The sequence below is a fragment of the Lutra lutra genome, chromosome 11, assembly GCF_902655055.1.
Source record: "Lutra lutra chromosome 11, mLutLut1.2, whole genome shotgun sequence".
NCBI lineage: Eukaryota > Metazoa > Chordata > Mammalia > Carnivora > Mustelidae > Lutra > Lutra lutra.
Window position 1 is genome coordinate 66,129,703 of NC_062288.1, and position 19,443 is coordinate 66,149,145.

Consider the following 19,443-nt stretch of genomic DNA (forward strand, 5'->3'; position numbering starts at 1 on the left):
ACTGGGTGAAAGCAGAAACAAGGAGAGAGGCCTCAGAAGAGACCAAACCTGTTGACACCTTGATCTCAGGCTTTCAGCCTCGGAACTGTGAGAAGACAAATCTCTGTTGTTTAAGTCACCCAGCCTGTGGTATTTTGTTATAGTACCCCTAGCAAACTAGTATAGCACTTAACCATATGGGGCAGGCTGTGGAGAGAAAGCAGTTACAGGAGCATCTCAGAGAGGCAGGACTTAGAGAAATGAGGGAGGAAACATGGTTTTTAGTCCCTGCCTGCCTATGGAGTCCCTGAATAAACTTCAACAAGTCGTTTCCTCTTCTGGGCATCAGATTTCTCATCTGTGAAATGAGGGGATCATCCTAGAAGACTGTTTCTCAAAATGTGTTTCATGAAACCCTGATCCCCTGAGATGTTTTTCAGGAAAAGGGCAAGGAGGGTCTCCATGGTCAGGTACTTTGGAGAACACCATATGTCAAATGCCTTTCGGATATTCATCACACAAAGCTGCACATGGTAGTTCTGGGGAGTCCTGTAGGGGAAAGTTTTCTATTTTATGTAGAATTCGCCTACCTTATTTAGCCACAATACTCCATTTCCACATCACACTCTTTAATGCTAGTACTCCAAAGGATCCACACTGGATGACTCAGGCCCAAGTACCTCATTGCTTTATTTCCCAACTCCAGTACTTAGTAACTTAAAAAAACAAAATGTTAAAACCCCTAGCATAAAATCTTCAGAGATGAGGGGTTAGACCTATGACTTAAATAAACCACTGATCCAGGAACACCAGAGACAAATGGAAAGGAGATAGCATTAACTGGGTTGATGTTCTCCTGCTTGATATTTTCTCTTCATTTCTTATATTTAAACTTCATTCTTTTTTTTTCTTGCCCTATCTCTTTAGCAAAAAGTTACTGTACAGTGTTGAATAATAGTTGTGATAGTGGGACTCCTTGGCTTGCTTTTGACTTAAATGCAAGCATTGTAGTGTTTCACCATTAACTTGATATTGGCTATTGATCCTTACTATGTCAAGGAAATATCTTCTTTTTATTTATAGTTTTTAAAGAATATTTAACAGAAAGTGCTATTGACTCTTAAGATCCTTTTTTACTTCTATGAGGATAATCATATGATCTTTTAGTCTTTGGTTATTAATAAATGCTATTCATTGGTAAAATTATCCCTACATTCTTAGGATAATGGTAACTTGGTCATGATTTAGTGTAATGCATTGACTGATTTAAGAATTTGAGCTGAATATAATTACTGACTTTTGGCTGACTATAATTAGATACATATATTACAAAAACACTTGAAACAAAATAGATTTGTGCTACTGAAAATTTTACCAAATTAAAAAGAAAAAAGAAAATTTTACCAAATTATACCAGGGTGCGTTAGTTCCCTTACATAACCAAATTGCCCAACTCTGGTTCAATGTGATATCAGACAGCTGTTAATCTATTAGACTATTCAGTAATGCATGCAAAGAATTTGATGAAACATGGCCAATCTGCAGGGAGGGTCTTCTAAAGGAAATTCCATTATGTAAATCTCACTTTATATGTATTAGGTGTAGCAAAAACAAATATTATAGAAAGAGTTGTTTATTTAAGGTCAAGTTATAAAATAAGACAATAAAAATAGTATTTTAAAAAGATAATTAGCAATTATTTTTGCAAGTTCTCCTTTAATAGCCCCACTTAATAAAATATTGATATATAAAATTCTTTCTCTTATACTCAGTTACAGTTCTAGCTATGAAAACACCACATCTGATCTCTATTAACAAATACTCTTACCTGTTTCTGGTCACAAGATCCTAGCTGAAAAATGTTCTATTTTGTCTAAACCTTTCCTCAAGTTGACTTTTAGAATATTTAAACAACAAAGCTGGACTACTTGTTATGTATGATAAAGTGGAAAACATCATCAGGACTGATATTCTCTATTTCATCTTGATAATGTAAAACTAAACAAAGAAAATAAAACCAAAGGAAACAACACCAGGCTGATTTATTTGGTAGTTAACCAGTTTGTTTCAAATTTATTATTGATTTAAATGCTTATTCAAATCTTGACAGCAATAGTCAGATATATATCAATGACAGATTATTCATTTATGCTCATGTCAGCAATGTTTCCCAACCATGGAGCAAATCAGACTTTGGAGATCTTCAGAAAAACACACATATATTAAGTCCACTAATATCATTAGCCTCTTAATCTCTCTTATGACCATAGTACTAACCATGGAGCTCAGCCTGTATAAAAGAACTGCTACTGAAGCCATATGATTGTTTTGGTCCCAGGGATTCTTAGACAACTTTTTTGCTAAATGAGGAGTACAACACAAGGGATTATGGAACCTTAGGGCTAGAAGGGCCCCTGATTTATGCACTCCCTTGCTCTTTTGGGACATTTTTAAAAGTGCTAAAGACAAATGTTGTGTCCATAAATGGAAAGAAAGTCTCAGATAATAGCAGAATGGTAAAACACCTTCTCCTATGTGCAGACCACATCTGTGAACCCAAACTAGAGATACTCTCCTATTTGAGAATCACAGAATGCAAGAACTGGGTATGAACTTAGAGATTCTATTGTTCTACTACCTCATTTTATGTATCATTCTAAAGTGAGTGCCAGAATATTTGAATGATGTGCTTCCTCACTAGGGCACACTGCCTAGGTGCTCATCTATCTCATTATTTACACTGCATTATCTAAACCTGTGGTTAGTAAGAGTTATGTTACTACCCATGAGACGTGGGCACAAGTGATGTGTGCTATTCTGAGCCAGGCACAGTCCTCTTCTTTCACTCATACATAAATGCAGAGTATTTTCTCTAGTGGGGACTCAGGAAATCCTAGAAAATGGAAGCACAACAAGATGAAAAGAACTGGCATCCCTAAACTATTACATCGAAGGCTGGACACCTGATTGGACCACGACATGGGTGAAACTGTAGCATTAGACTACTACTGTCTTAGGAGTTGTTTGTTATAGAAGCTAGTGAAGTTATCCTGACTAATATACTGCTGGTGTCATTTTGTGGCGACAAAGTTGAGCACAGAATTTCCACTGTGCTGTTTGGGCTCTCAGTTACATACCCTCCTTTAGGCAGAAATGATCTCCAGACCATGAGGAATGCTTTTCTTGTTGAATAAAAGAAGAGAAGTTTAACTTTTGCTAAGCTGAACTGACAGGTGTGGTTGTGGCCCCACTTAAGAGTTCTCAGTTTTGGGGCACCTGGGTGGCTCAGTGGGTTAAATCCTCTGCCTTTGGCTCAGGTCATGATCCTAGGGTCCTGGGATTGAGCCCCGCATTGGGCTCTCTGCTCCCTCTCTCTCTCTGCCTGCTTCTCTGCCTGCTTGTAATCTCTGTCTGTCAAATTAAAAAAAAAGTTCTCAGGTTCTCTCACAGTAGTATATATTTTTATTCTTTTAGATACAGATGATGGATGGCTGGACAATTGTCCGAAGTGCAATGAGCTATGTTTTTGGTTGTGGAGGAACTTAGCAATGTTTAGGCATCTCTGGAAACTTCTTAGGAGTCAAGGGATATGACTCAGTCTGCTTGGGGAAAATGGTCTCATCTGTTTTTAGTGATGCCTCTTATTCTTATCATTAGCTTAGAAAATGACTAAGAAGGCCATAGGTGGGGAATTTTCCACTTGATTCTCTGGCCTGTTGATTGAAAGTTGAAGTCCTATTAAGCTGTGGAGGATCTGTCTCTGTAAATTTACAAATGAGCCCCAGAATCATCTTATTTTCATGCTTATCAGGAGGTGGAGTGAATGTGGTGGTTCCTTCTAGCCACTGTGGTAGACTCATGGATATACCCTGCTGTGCCAGAAAGGGTGAATTCTGTTTTCTATTTCCTATTTGGGAATATTCAACTTATTTTTTCTTTTTTTAAAGATTTATTTACTTTGAAAGAGAGAGAAAGATAGAGAGAGAGAGAGGGAGTGCCCATGAGTAGGGAAGCAGAGAGAGAAGTTAAAGCAGACTCCTGGTGGAGCATGGAGCCTGACTCCAGGCTTGATCCCAGGACCCTGAGATCATGACCTGAGCTGAAACCAAGAGAATCAGGTGCTTAACCGACTGAACTACCCATGGAATCCACCCTGTAATATTCAACCATTTAGTGATATTTCCCGTGGGGTTTATTTCGTCCCTGTTATTTCTTTCTGATGGACTTAAAATTTTTTCAGACTATGATGAAGGTACTTTACTTTTAGTCTTTTCCTAGCACCTATTTTTAATTTTCTTAGAAAAATAGAAATTTTTGGAAAGAATAACATTCTTGATGAACACTTTTAACATGAGTTGACCAATTGACATGTTGTCTGGTTCTCAGACTGGCATCCTTTGGAGACTACAGTATAATTTTCATGGGGGACTGGAAACAATTTGACTTAAACATCTATTTGAACAACTCAGAAAAAGAACAGCAAAATAAACTCAAATAAAGTAGAAGGAAAAGAAATAAACTGGAGAACAGAAATAATAAAATAGAAAACACAGATTCAGTAGAGCAGATCAACAAAACCAAAAGTTTGGGGTTTTGTTGTTGTTGTTGTTGTTGTTTGAAAAGACCATTAAAATCAATCAAGGAATCAGGGACACCTGGCTGGCTTAATCAGTAGAGCATGTGACTCTTGATCTCTGGTTCATGACTTCAAGCCCTGTGTTGGGTGTAGAAATTACTTAAATAAACAATTTTTTTAAAAAAAAGAAATAATTTGGCAGAACTGATCAAGAAAAACAAAAAAGGCCTCTTGTTTTCTAATATAGTCATTTTAAGGCTATAATTTCCTCCTTAAAAACTCTTTTGGCTGTGGCCTATACTTTTTTAAATGTAGATTTTCTTTCTGTTGCTTTATATTCAAACTTAATGTCTCATTGCAGTATGAGTTCTTCTTGGACCCACGGATTACTGAGGGGTGCATTTTCTGATTTCCAAACATATAGGTATTTTCTAATTTTTAGGTTTATTTCATTGTGATCAGAGGTCATTCTCCACATGATTTCAGTCACTTGAAATCTGATAGGACTTTCTTTACGACCTAGTATGTTGTCTCCCCCGCTTCTTTTTACACTTCGCCTGTGCTCGAAAGATGTGCATTTGGCCGTGTTCTATATATGTCAGCTGGTGAGAGTACTTAATCATACTGTTCACGTCTTCTCTTCCACGTTCTTCCTGATCTTTGTCTGACACTAGGGACACAGAAGATTCTTGTAGATTTGTCTTTTTCTCCTTTTAGCTCTGTTAAAATTTCTCTTTAGATTTTTTGAGGTCCTATTTTTAGGTGTATACATGTTGGTGAACCAAACCTTTATCATTATACAGTATACATATATTTTTAATATATGGTGACTTTTTTTTTTAGATTTTATTTATTAATTTGTCAGACAGAGAGCACAAGTAGGCAGAGAGGCAGGCAGAGAGAGGGGGAAACGGGCTCCCCGATGAGCAGAGAGTCCGATGCAGGGCTCGATCCCAGGACCCTGGGATCATGACCTGAGCTGAAGGCAGAGGCTTTAACCCACTAAGCCACCCAGATGCCCCTATCGTGACTCTTCTGACCTGAAATCTACCTAGTTAATATTAATATAGCCAGCTTTCATGTGGTTGTTGTTTTCATAGACTATATAAAAATATAATTTATGTTATACATACATTTTTTACTTTCTACCTTTCTTGGCCCTTATATCTTAAGTGTTCATTTTACAAGCCATATATCATTGTTGTTGTTGTTTTCTTAAACTCAGTCTGGGTTTTTTTTCTTAAATCCAAATCTTTGTCTATTAATTGGAGTACTTCATCCATTTGTGTGGTGAGAGGTATTATAATAGAATAATATGGGTAAATTTGTTTTAAAAAATTTAGACCCAAGTTAGCAGCTTGGCTTTGGGGTTGTAGACAGTAAGATTTGTTTGTGGCCACTGGCTGGGAAACTCTTCTCTGTGTCTCTGGACGGTACCCAAACAAGTCATAAGAAACGGTCCTCTGAGGCATTCCTTTTTGTTTCTCAGAGTCCTGTTATCTAAGGGAGCACATGGGGTGGGAGGCAGGGGCAATGTGCCTGGCCTGCCAGCTCAGCCCCAGCCACCTTGGCTCTCACACACAACAAATGCCAGGGCTGATTGCCCTGATATCCAGGATGCCCTGAGGGGTGTTCCGTTCCTTCTCTGATCCCTGGTGACTGGGAGCAAAGTGGCCATGTGCAGGTTCTCAGCCTTCTGTGCACAGCTGGAGCTGTGACATGGGAGAGGAATATTTCTACTTTTGGTATTTATCTAAAGAGATTTTCCTTCTGAAGGATGACAACATTTTTCCCCCTGTATCCCAGATTGGAAAATCCGATGGTATGATTCCAGTGCTACCAAACTGTGAGTCTCTAGATCAGTTTTGTTTTGTTTTTTACCTATATAAGTCTTAGTTTCCTTAGTTGAAAATGTAAAGGATTAGAAGTTCTATAAGACCTCTTTCAGCTCTTATGTCCCCCAAATCTATAATTTCTATGTAAAAGAAATACGAATGGTTTCCCTGGATTCTAAAAAAGAGACTAAGTGTACCCCCAAATCACAGAAAAGAGCTAAGTCTGAAATGATTTTTCCCAAAGAAATGAAACATAGGCAGTGAATTGCAGGAATTATGGCTCATTTCTATTTGGGGCGGTGGGGAATAGGAAGGAGATTAAATAAAAAGAGAGAGTAAAAAGTTTCATGATTTCAAGTGAATTTGCTGAGAAATAATTTATAATGTCATTGCTTGCCTGTTTGTTTCATTTTTAACTTCCTCCCCTCTACCATCTTAGTTCTTCTCCAAGGGCCAGGCTTTTATCACTGGGATCATTTGATAAAAGTCCTACTTTGTTGTGTGACATTGCAAAAAGGATCTGTATACCCAGGAACATTCTCACCATTTCCAAAGTATCCAATTTTTGTCTCACTTGCTCTGTAGAAATGTTTCCCCCTGGGGTGTTCTTACTCACTTGAGTGCTTTAAGTCTACATTAATACACTTATTTAACTAGACCTTTAATCAATATTTCATGGGATGTTTTGAGAAGACCCACTTAATCTCTTTTAGTCTCTGCAGGTGTAGGAGTGAGAGAAAGCACTGGCCCAAGAAGACGGGTGTCATTTACACACAAATGATGATGTTCCTATCGATCATAGGCTTGTTGGGTAATACTTGTGATGAATCATTTATAGGAAGGGGACAAGGCATTTTATGTTTTACAGAATGGGACTTTTGGGTCTTTAAATATCTATCAGAGTCCCACCTCTGAAGAAGTCAAGGATAACCATGGGATTGACTTCTCAGCAAGGAAAAAAACTAATATAAAGAAAATGACTTGAATAAGGAGACCAGTTGGGTCCACAAAAGATTCCTTTTTATTATTATTATTATGTTATGTTAGTCACCATACAGTACATCGTTAGTTTTTGATGTAGTGTTCCATGATTCATTGCTTGTGTATAACACCCAGTGCTCCATGCAATCCATGCCACAAAAGATTCTAATATTTATAAATTGGGATACTCTGAAGAGATCTCAGAGTGTTGTCATCCATAGACAAGTAAGATTTGAGTGGGAAGTTTTGAGTGGCCTGTGGTAAGGTATTTCTTTTTGGTTATGTTTACAGTATGGTGGGTAAATCACCTGGGACTTGGAGTCAGTGGGACGTGGCTCAAATTCTTGCTCCAACACTTATTATCTGTATGGGTGTGGGCATTTTATTTTGCTTAAATGTCACTTCCTGAGATGTAAAATGTTTGAGTAATAATTCATTATGTTAAGTACTTACTATGTGCAAGATACTGCCCTAAATTCTTAACATTATCTTTTATCTCAAAATAACCTTTTGAGGTTTTGAGATTTTTCTCAAAATATTATCTCAAAATAACCTTAATAGGGAGATAATATTGGTTACTGTAGCTATGTAGTAAGCCTATAAAGTGGAATTTTTCCTACTTTTTTCTTCTTTTCAAGATAGTTTTAGTTGGGCACCTGGGTGGCTCAGTCAGTTAAGCGTCTACCTTCGGCTCTGGTCAGGTTCCTGATCAGCAGAGAGCTGTTTGTCCCTCTCCCTCTGCCTGCTACTCTGCCCACTTGTGCTCTCTATCTCTGTCAAATAAATACATAAAATCTTTAAAAAAAAAGATAGTTTTAGTTCCTTTGTGTTTTTATATAAATTTTAGAATGAGCTTGTATATACCTACAGGTATCTTGTTGGGATTTTTGGCAGGAATTGCATTAAACCTATGAATCAATTTGGGGAGAAATTACATCTTTATTGTATTAAGTCTTCCAGTACATGAAAATGGTATATCTATTTATTTATATATATATATATTTTTTAAACAGATTTTATTTATTTATTTGACAGAGAGATCACGAGTAGGCAGAGAGGCAGGCGGAGAGAGAGAGAGAGAGGAAGCATTCTCCCTGTGGAGCAGAGAGCCCGATGTGGGGCTCAATCCCAGGACCCTGAGATCATGACCTGAGCCGAAGGCAGAGGCTTAACCCACTGAGCCACCCAGGCGCCCTATTTATTTATATTTTTTTATTCCATTCATCAACTTTTTATAATTTTCAACATATATATCCGATACATTTTTAAAAAGATTTATATGTAAGTATTTCATTTTTGGAGTGATTGTATATGGCATTGTGCTTTTAACTTCAGTTTTCATACATTCATCTGCTATAGAAATATGATTGGTTTTTGTTTTTTGATCTTATATTCTGTAACCTTGCTAAAAATCAATTAGTTCTAGTATTTTTGTTTTGTTTTGTTTTTCAGAGAATCCCTGGGATTTTCTACATAAGCTAACATGTTATGAGATAGGAAAAGTTTAATTTCTTCTTCTCCAAACTGTATGCCATTTATTTCCTTTTCTTGCCTTATTAAGCTGGCTAAGCCTTCCAGTATTATGTTGAATAAGAGTAGGGAAAGCTGATATTCTGCTTTGTTTCATATTTTTGGGAAAAAACATTCAGGTTTTAGTTGTATGATTTTTGTAGACTATCAAGTTGAAGAAATTCTCTTTTGTTTCTAGTTTTTTAAATATGTTTATTCCATACAGATTTTACGTACTTAAACATTTATACTTGCTTGTTATATTTACTTCTGTAACTATTTCTCCATGGAGAATTGAGTTACTCTGTTGTTTTTTCCCTTCAGCTTGAAAGATTCCCCTAGTATTTTTTTAATTGTTAATGTCTTTATGTTTTATTATTATGTTCAGTTAGCCAACATATAGTACATCATTAGTTTTTGATGTCGTGCTCACCGATTCATTAGTTGCAACTTAACACCCAATACTCATCACAACACGTGCCCTCCTTAATACCTATGACCCAGTTACCCATCCCCCTAACTCCTCCCTTTTGTAACCCTCTGTTTCCTGGAGTCCAGAGTCTCTCATGGTTTGTCTCCCTCTCTGATTCTTTCCATTCAGTTTTCCCTCCCTTCCCCTGTGGTCCTCCATGCTATTCCTTATGTTCCACATATGGGTGAATAACTGTCTTTCTCTAATGACTTATTTCACTTAGCATAATCCCCTCCAGTTCCATCCATATCAATGCAAATGGTAGATATTCAGCCTTCCTGATGGCTGAATAATATTCCCTTGTACATACAGACCACATCTTTTTTATCCATTCATCTGTTGAAGGACATCTTGGCTCCTTCCACAGTTTGGCTATTGTGGACATTGTTGCTATGAACATCGGGGTGCATGTGCCCCTTCTTTTCATCCCTCCAATATTTTTGGTAGGGCTGGTGGCTGCAGGGGATTCTCTCAGGTTTTGTTGGTATGGGATCTTCTGTTTCTAGTTTGCTGAGAGTGTTTGTTATAAATGAATGTTGAATTTTCTCAAGTGCTTTTTTGGGCCTCTATCAATATGATTGTACGGTTTTTCTTATTTAATCCATAAATATAATGAATCACACTGAATGGTTTCCAATGTTGGTTTTCCCAGACTTGCTATTCCTGGGAAGAACCCAACTTGGTCATGGTGTATATCCTGTTTATATATTACTACATTTAATTTGCTCATGTTTCCTTAAAAATTTTTGCATTGTGTTCATGGGAGATGTTGATCATAATGTCTTTGTTTGATTCTGGTATTGAAATAACATTTTTTAATATTACATTTTTGAATTGATATATATAGAAAAGCTATTAATTTTTCCGCTTTGTTCTTATATCCAGCAACCTATTTAAATTTTTGTTTAATTCTTATAACTTTTTATTTGGTTCCTTGTATATTCTATGTAGACAACTGTAACTTTTGCTTATAAAACTGCATTGGTCTCTCCGTTGTTCCCAATGAATACGCTTTTTAGTTGTTCTTGTATCTGTACATTATTTGGTTTCAAACCCATCAAATATTTTAGTAATTTATATTTTTATAAATTCATATATGGTATCTATTAATAAATTTAACCACCTGCCTATTCATTCTTAAATTTTACATATTTTCTCCCTCTCTCTCTCTCCTTACTAGTTAGATATATCAGAATTTTAACTTTTTAAAATGTCTTAGCATCTTTAGTTTGGATTATCTTAGATTCCATGTATAAGTGAAATCATTTAGTATTTGTCTTTCTCTGAGAACTTTAACTTTCTAATGACCTTTAAAATAATAGCCTTTGATTTTATACTCATCTACTCTCTGTTTTATAATTTATTTATTTATGTTCTTATTTTTTTTCTAAAGATTTTATTTATTTATTTGTCAGAGAGAGAGAGGGAGAGAGAGCAAGCACAGGCAGACAGAATGGCAGGCAGAGGCAGAGGGAGAAGCAGGCTCCCCGATGAGCAAGGAGCCCGATGTGGGACTCGATTCCAGGACGCTGGGATCATGACCTGAGCCGAAGGCAGCTGCTCAACCAACTGAGCCACCCAGGCGTCCCTATGTTCTTATTTTTAATTAATCTCTTCCTTATTTAGTTTTTTAGCTTCATTCATTGGACACTTGGTTTATTTATTTTCAAGCTGTTAATTTTTCTCTGAGTACTATTTGGTCAAATTTTAAAGATATCAAACTGTAGTGTTTTCATTACCACATATTGCTAGTTTATAATTTCAGTTTTGTTTTCTTTTTCCTTCTGCTTTCTTGGCAAACACTGATCTTTTCTCTGTCTTCATAATTTTACTTTTCCCAGAATGTTATGTATTTGGAATCGTACAGTATGTAGACTTTTCAGATTGTCTTCTTTTATTTAGTATTGTACATTTAAACTTCCTCAATGTCTTTATGATTTAGTAGCTCATTTCTTTTAACACTGAATAATATTCCATTGTCTGGATGTACCACAGTTTAGTTATCCATTCACCTTCTGAAAGACATATTGGTTGCTTCTAAGTTTTGGCAATTATTATTTTAAAAAAAATTTTTTTTTAAGATTTTATTTATTTATTTGACAGACAGAGATTACAAGTAGGCAGAGAGGCAGGCGGAGAGAGAGGAGGAAGCAGGATCCCTGCTGAGCAGAGAGCCCGATGTGGGGCTCAATCCCAGCACTCTGAGATCATGACCTGAGCAGAAGGCAGAGGCTTTAACCCACTGAGCCACCCAGGCGCCACTAAGTTTTGGCAATTATGAATAAAGCTGCTATAAACATCCATGTGTGGGTTTTTTTTTATTTTAAGATTTTATTTATTTATTTGACAGATGGAGATCACAAGTAGGCAGAGAAGCAGGCAGAGAGAGAAGAGGAAGCAGGTGCCCCGCTGAGCAGAGAGCCTGATGCAGGGCTCAATCCCAGGACCCTGAGATCATGACCCGAGCCGAAGGCAGAGGCTTTAACCCACTGAGCCACCCAGGCGCCCCCACGTGTGGGTTTTTTGTGAACATGGTTTTCATCTCATTTGGGTAAATGCCAGGGAGCATGACTGCTGGATCATATAGTAGCAGTATTTAGTTTCGTATGAGACTGCCAAACTGTTTTCCAAAGTTGCTGTACTATTTTGCATTCCCATCAGCAGTGAATGAGAGTTCCTGATGTTCCATATCCTTGCCAACATTTGGTTCCATCAGTGTTTTGGATTTTGGCCATGTAGATAGGTGTGTGGTGGTATCTCATTATTGTTTTAGTTTGCTTTTACCTAATTGGTGTATGATATGGAACATCTTTTCATATGCTTATTTGCCATCTACACATCTTCCTTGGTGAGCATTATTTTATTACTGCAGTGACTGTTCTTAAATTTTTAGTGAACATCTTTAGATACGTATTTATTACTTTCTTAAATTATAAAAGGAATACAAATTTGCTATAAAAAATCCATTAGCATGAAGTGCAAACAGTAAAAGTGCAACTTTATTCATACCCCTGGAAAAGTTTAAAAAATATTACTCTTTTAGATATATTGATGAATAAATAAATACACACATGGTTTTCTATACAAATATGATTATTTTACTTTCTCTGTCACCATAAATTTCTGTTTAGTTGACATTATATCTAATTTTAGTTTGAAACTGATCAATTTTTTTCATATTTTGCCTCAATATTTTATTAACAATTGCATAAAGTTCATAACCATAATAAAATACTTTAGCCTCATAATTTAAATTATTTTTACTTATCACCTAACATTTTAGGTGGTTTAGCCTTCCTTTTTGCTTATTTTACTTTTTGTCTTGCTGAAGAATTTTCTTGCATAAATTTTTTGAAAATTGAAGATATATTTGTTTGTTTTTACCTTACACATTAGTGATAATATCATTGTCTTCTAGCATTCTGTATTGTAAAATAAAGTTGGACACTGCTCAAATGCTATTTTCTTTGTAAATAATTCCTTCCTTTCATTTTAGAATAAGTTAGCAGATTTTCTAGGCTGTCTAGATGAGCATCTTTATTACTTTATTACTTTTGCTCAGTGGTCAATAGTGAAGTCCCAAATCTTTGTTCATCTCAATAAAGTTATCCTTGGTTATTTCTTTTATTGTTTCTCATTTCTCCAGTCTGTTTTTCTTTCTTTTCTACTAAGTGGATGCTGGATCTTCTAAATATATACCCAAAGTCTTTTTTGTTATGTTTTTCATTTCTTTGTTTATTGTTCCATTTTATGGGACATTTCTTTGCTTTATTTTTTCCAGATCTCTAATTTGGCCTTTGGCTGGCCAATTTTAATTGCTTCAATTTTTAGCACTTCTTTTGAGCAATTGCTTCTTATTTTTTGACTTCTACTTTAGAAATAACACCTAGTTTTAGCTCTTGTTTCATGAATCCTCCTGAAAGTTTTAGAGTATGCTAATTCAAATTTTAAAACTTCTCTTCCATTTTTTGCATATTCCATTTTATTCACAGTCATTCTGCCTCTTTGTCTTTGATCTTTGTCACTCTCAGTTTTCTCAAATATTTGGTGATCTTTAGTTGCTCACTCACATTTATAAACGAAATATTGGATGATGTGTATTTGAAGTTAGTATAGATTTCCTCTTTTGTGTATATCCATTTCCATAATAGGTTTCTCCCCAACTAAAAGGGATAGTTGTAGACTGGCCCTGCTGATGGGCACATTTCTTTTTAGAATGGAAGACAGGCACAGTGGGGTCCCATAAGCTTGCCAAGGTGAGGAAGACTTTATACTACTACTAGAATACTTCAGTATTTTCATTTCTGGAAGAGCTGCTTCTTCCCTACCCACTTTTCCCTGCATGGCTGTTATGTAGGACTAGCATTTCTTGGAGCTCTGTTTTACTTTTCTCTTTTTTCAAACTCAAAAATGTCAGGACACCCTGTCCTCCCAGCCCCAAAAGGAAGATTTGCAACCAGAGAAAGTGTTCTTCAGGCTTTGTCCTGGAGGGAAACACTATGACCATCCTTCCAGTCCATATGGAGGTGTGGATGGGGACTACAGACCCAGAGGCTCAGCAGCCAGTCCCTTACTTAATTGTCCTGAGAATTGCCCCATAGCCAGGGTCTTCTCTAGTTCTGTATTCATAGTCTCTGAGTTTGAAGATTGAAGAGCGGTATTAGGGAAGAATGGCTTTCTTCTCTGCAGCAGGCTTTCCCCCTCTGTTTTTTGTTGTAGTTTATTCTACTCTGGTTTCTCTATCATTCTGATCTTATTAGTTTTTTAACTTCTAGAAATTTTCCAAAATATATGGTCTACTGGTGGTACCCTTTCCTGTTTTCCAGGTTGTTATAAATTTGTTTTTATATTATATACTTTGTGTCATTTAAAATCGATTTTGACAGAGAACAGAGACCCACATGTGTGCTTAGCTTGCTATATTAAAACAAAATCTTCATGTATTTTTTTATTCACAGTTAAGGTTTCTATAGGCTAATCAAATGGAAGCTGCCACCAGTATGTAGATTCTAGTTTAAATTATCTTTTAGTTTCTAAATGAAATGTCTAATCCACTCTCTAGGGGATTTCAGGAGAAAGAACTAGAATAAAGCCCTTTAAAATTTTTTTCATGGATTACTTAAAATAGCCGTGGATGAATAATGAAAGATAAACAAAATCTAAAACTGCACAGATCATTCAGGAAAATTTTACACAAGGTGACACAAGGTGACTTTTCCCTTGTATTAAAATATGACAAATTTTAACACAGAAAAGTTGAAAGAATTGTACAGTTAGTTTTGACAATTACATTTAACTCTATTTTTTTTATCTCATATCTACCCATTCCTCTATTCATCAATAAAGTTTTCTTTTCTTCTTGATATATCTCTAAACAAAGTACAGTCAGAAGTGTACCTTAGAATGTACTTTTAAAATGACAATACATTTTCTGATTTCGCTTCCTCTCCTCTTCTTTCTCTCTTTTTGTCATCATATTCACATGACACTAAGAAGTGAGCTTCCCTCTGGACATCGGGTCTTGGTCAGTTTGACTGGCTAACGGGTAGGTGTTTAGATGTGCAAACCAGACTGATTGCTTTAAGGACCAACAGAAAGCTCACCTCTTTGGTAAAGCCTTCCTTGATTGGGAAGGATTGGAAAGGATGGGTTGACAACCCTTTCTCGTGATCTGAGAGCACTTTGGGCAGATCTCCGCTAAGCTATTTAACACATTGGTATTGTGATTCATTCTTTATAGGAATTCTCTCCCCTTTTGACTATAGAATCCTATAGGTGTGTGTGTTGGGGGCGGGGGGTTGTGGGATACAGTAGGTTAGAGACTGTTTCTTATTTATCTCTGTGTCCAAGAGCTAAAATAGTTCCTAGAACATATTAAATCAACAAAGCTGTAGATGAACAAATGAATCAATGTTTGCCTGCTTTGACTAGACACATCAGTTCAGAAATGTTTTTATGATAATTGCTTTTTTATTAGCTTAGTTCGTTAAATTAGAATGGCTGCTTTGCTTAAGAGTGTTTGCAATCCACATAATTGGTATGGCTTTGGTGTATGTAGTTCTTAAAGAAGGTAAGAAGATTGCCCAAGTGAGCCTCCTTGCATGATCCCAGATTTAATATCTCAAAGTCAAGGATGGATATCACAGTGCAAAAATAGAATCTGTCAAATTGTAATCTCAGCTTCATTGACAAATGTAGTGCAATCTATATTCTGCTTTGCTAGTGTTCTCAGAAAATTTTCACATTCTTTTATTAAGAATAATAGGCACCATACCATTGTGAAGAAATTACTTCTGGTTTTTACTTCTTCTCAGTTTTAAAAATTTTCCCAAGGTTAATTTTAGTAACTGATCTAATAATACTGATATTAATAGCTGGAGTAAAACCTTACATGCTGGCACAGCTTTTCTATATGCCAGACCTTCCTTTGAACATAGATGATTTAAGAACCATCCACAGTGAAGAAATGTAGGGCAGGTGTTAAATGAGAACCAACATTTTTTGATGGACTGTGACATGTGTGGCACTATACTAGGCAACTTGTAGTGGGTGTTGTTGTTGTCGTTGTTGTTGTTGTTGTTGTTTGAAATGGCCTTTAATCGAGGGAAAATTGGATTCGCTGGCTGAAATCACTCAGTTGAACTATCTACATGGCTACTGGTTATTGGTTGCTTACTGGTTTGAGACTAAGAAATCCCTCCTCCCCTTTCATGTTTATCTTCATGATTTAACACCATATTCAAGAGTAGTGTCAGAGTGTTTAGCTCCCAAACAAGGCCCACAGAGGGTGTGGGCTCACATCAATATTCTGTTCAAAAATGAAAGGAGTTCAGAGAATTCCCTGCTGAACAAGACCTGGGGAAGACCTTTTGGTCCCAGTTTTTGCTTTTGTTCAAGTCACAGATTTCCTGATATTTAAGACAAAGGACACAGACACATTCCTTCTCTTTCTCCTCACTCTCTTCAAGCAGGCTCTAGCCCTCTTGCTTCTTGTTGGTAGCCTAGGAATTCATTTGACCAAATGTAATAAACATGGCATAGGAGGGGACTAAGTGTGATTTGCTGTGGGACAACTTCTCAGTCCAGAAACCTTCCTGAGCCCAATCCACCTACGGGAACTGCCCCAGAAGCCTGTCCCTGTCTTGTGGCTTGCAGGAACTTCCCATGCACCATTGAGGGGCTGGGTTCCCCGGGATGCTACTTTAGGGCAGTCTGTGCTTGTGAGAGCAGATAAGACATGAGCTTAGAGGGGCCTTTTATCAGCTGCTATGTTCACAGAGGCAGGATGATCTTCAAGGAGTTGCTTAGAGATTTAAAGCACTGATGTGACAAGGATGCTTTGATTCCAATGTTCCAGCCATCTCCCTGCAGCCAGTGTTTATGTAAACTTGAAAAAACCTGCCACTACTGTTCATCGCCCTCGTTTTTCAACCTTAATGATAATTACATTCCACGGACTAGGAGAGATTTAGCATCCTTCAAGTCTGGGTTGGATTCCTCCTCACATGGGGCGATGGAGTGTTATAGTTCAGCTTCTGGGGGCATGGGCAGAGCAGGCTGCAGGAGACAAGGGAGATTGCTCTCCACTGGAAAGCTTTTTGTCCCTGGAAAGCTTTAACTTGTTTATTGATTATTTGTATATGTAAAGTTCTGACTTAAAAGACTTGAAGTCTCTTTTTGTTTTAATGTATGAATCAACATTCAAGAACCACAATATGTGGCTTTGTCACTGCACTCCATGAAGACTGTGATCTCTTTCTCAGGCCTTCAGCCTCCTTAGTACCCTTACTACCCTTTCCTCTAAAATTCAGATCCTATCTTCTCTCTTTTATGACCCTTCTTTTAATAGCAAAGATGGGGCTCTGAGAAACAGAGAGAGACCTGTTTCATCAGTTCAGAGCCCCAAATCAAGACAATGGGAAGGGACATTAAGAATTGAGACTGCTCGGGGCGCCTGGGTGGCTCAGTGGGTTAAAACCTCTGCCTTCGGCTCAGGTTATGATCCCAGGGTCCTGGGATCAAGCCCCGCATCGGGCTCTCTGCTCAGCAAGGAGCCTGCTTCCTCCTCTCTCTCTGCCTGCCTCTCTGCCTACTTGTAATCTCTGCCTGTCCAATAAAATAAATAAAATCTTTAAAAAAAAAATTGAGACTGCTCCCCTCAAATCAAGGGCAAATGCTAGCCCTTTAGTTAACTTTAGGTATCTCTTTCCTGCCTTCCACTTCTAGAACTTAGATGTCCCTCCCATCATCATTTTTCTTCCTCAATCTATCTTTTTCCCTATATCTACTGTCCTATAAAAGCAAAGGAAAAACAAATGACTTTGCAAAGGGGGTAGAGTTACGGGTGCAAATATAAGTTTTCTTCACTTCCTTTCCCTAATCAAGGCTTAAAGGATGGAGTTGGTGGGTACCAGCAGACCCTATCATGGGTCTTAACCATCTCAGCCACTTCTAGGGCAGTTCCTGATCTCTGTTTGGCATTCTTGGTGCCACTAAGCCCTAGCCCCGGCATGGTGCCATACCGAGCCCTGCCTCCAGGCTGATCTTTGGAATGGTGCCGAGGACTGTGAACACAACCACCCAGATGAAAGATTTTCAGATCCTGTTCCTGGAATCCAGAGCAAGCATACTGATGGGGCCTTTTCTTCCCCTCCAAGGCCTAGCCACTGGCAGATTTCTTTTCCATCTGTCCAGGAAAGCCGGCTTTCAACAAATACAGTTTTCAGAGCTTTTATCCTGCTCTTGCATCCAAGAGTTGGCCCAGAGCACAGCTCTTGGCTTTTCTCAAAACCGATTCTGCTTGATGTGAACTCCATAGGATTTAGTATATGGATACTGGCATTTTTCAACTTGCCTATCTTAACTAGAAATCCATGGTCAGATGCAGGTTTTGTGAAGCTTAAAAACTGGTATAATTTTTAAGAACTCTCTTTAAGAAAAATTATATAATATTATTTTTTAAAAAATATGCCCCTGAAGCATATCTCCAAAATGACCATGACATCTCAAAACCATTAACCTGATGGGAGGTGTGATAAAGGAAAAGACGGAGTGGGGAGAGACAACAGCCTTGCAAACTGGGTTAAAATGTCTTACTTTAGCAACTTAAAAAACAATCAAGCAACGTATGACCAGATGAGCACATTACTGGTGATCGTCCAATGCCTGGGAGGGAGCCTGTGCAAGAGCGGAGCTCTGCGGGACACACTTCATTATCCTCATTGTAAATCTACCTCTCTGGGAATGGGAATCCTCTTAAAAACATGAAAACACATCTTTCTCTTTCCCCAAACCACATTATTTTACATTTCCAAGAACGTCTTTCAAGCAGTCTTTGCACAACTTGACAATGAATCAAGAGTCCAAAAGCATTCATTCCAGATTCATTCCCAAAGCACTCAGTCTGGTCTGAGGAAAAGTATCTAGATTGTGGAAGGGCTTTGTGCACAAAGACATCCGCAGCAGCATTATTTATGACAACCAAACATTGGATAAGCTTTAGTGACTAGCAATATGACAATGGCTAATGGAAATATAATATATTCATCTGCTGAGATATTATATTATTAATACCAAGGGTTTGTTTTTTTTTTTTTTCATATATGTGTCTTTGTTGGTGAGGAAAAGAGAGTTCTGAATCCTTTGGATCCTTGGAATTTCCAAAGTTGAGGACTAACACTGACCACACTAGAAGAAGATCTCATTTTAAAATACCTCTGATTTTATAAATTTTTTATAGATAATTCTTTTTTTTAAATATTTTATTTATTTATTTGACAGAGAGATCACAAGTAGGCAGAGAGGCAGACAGAGAGAGAGGGGGAAGCAGGCTCCCCACTGAGCAGAGAGCCCTATGCAGGGCTCAATCCCAGGACCCTGACACCCTGAGCTGAAGGCAGAGGCTTAACCCACTGAACCACCCCGGCACCCCTATAGATAATTCTTGATGTTGATGGGAATATGATGAAATCAGCATTTTTATTTATTGTTGATAGAAGAATAGTAAACGATACAACTTTTTTGGAGACCACCTTGGCAAAACTAATCAAAAGCCCTAAATGCATTTATATGCTTTGACGCAGTGATCTCAA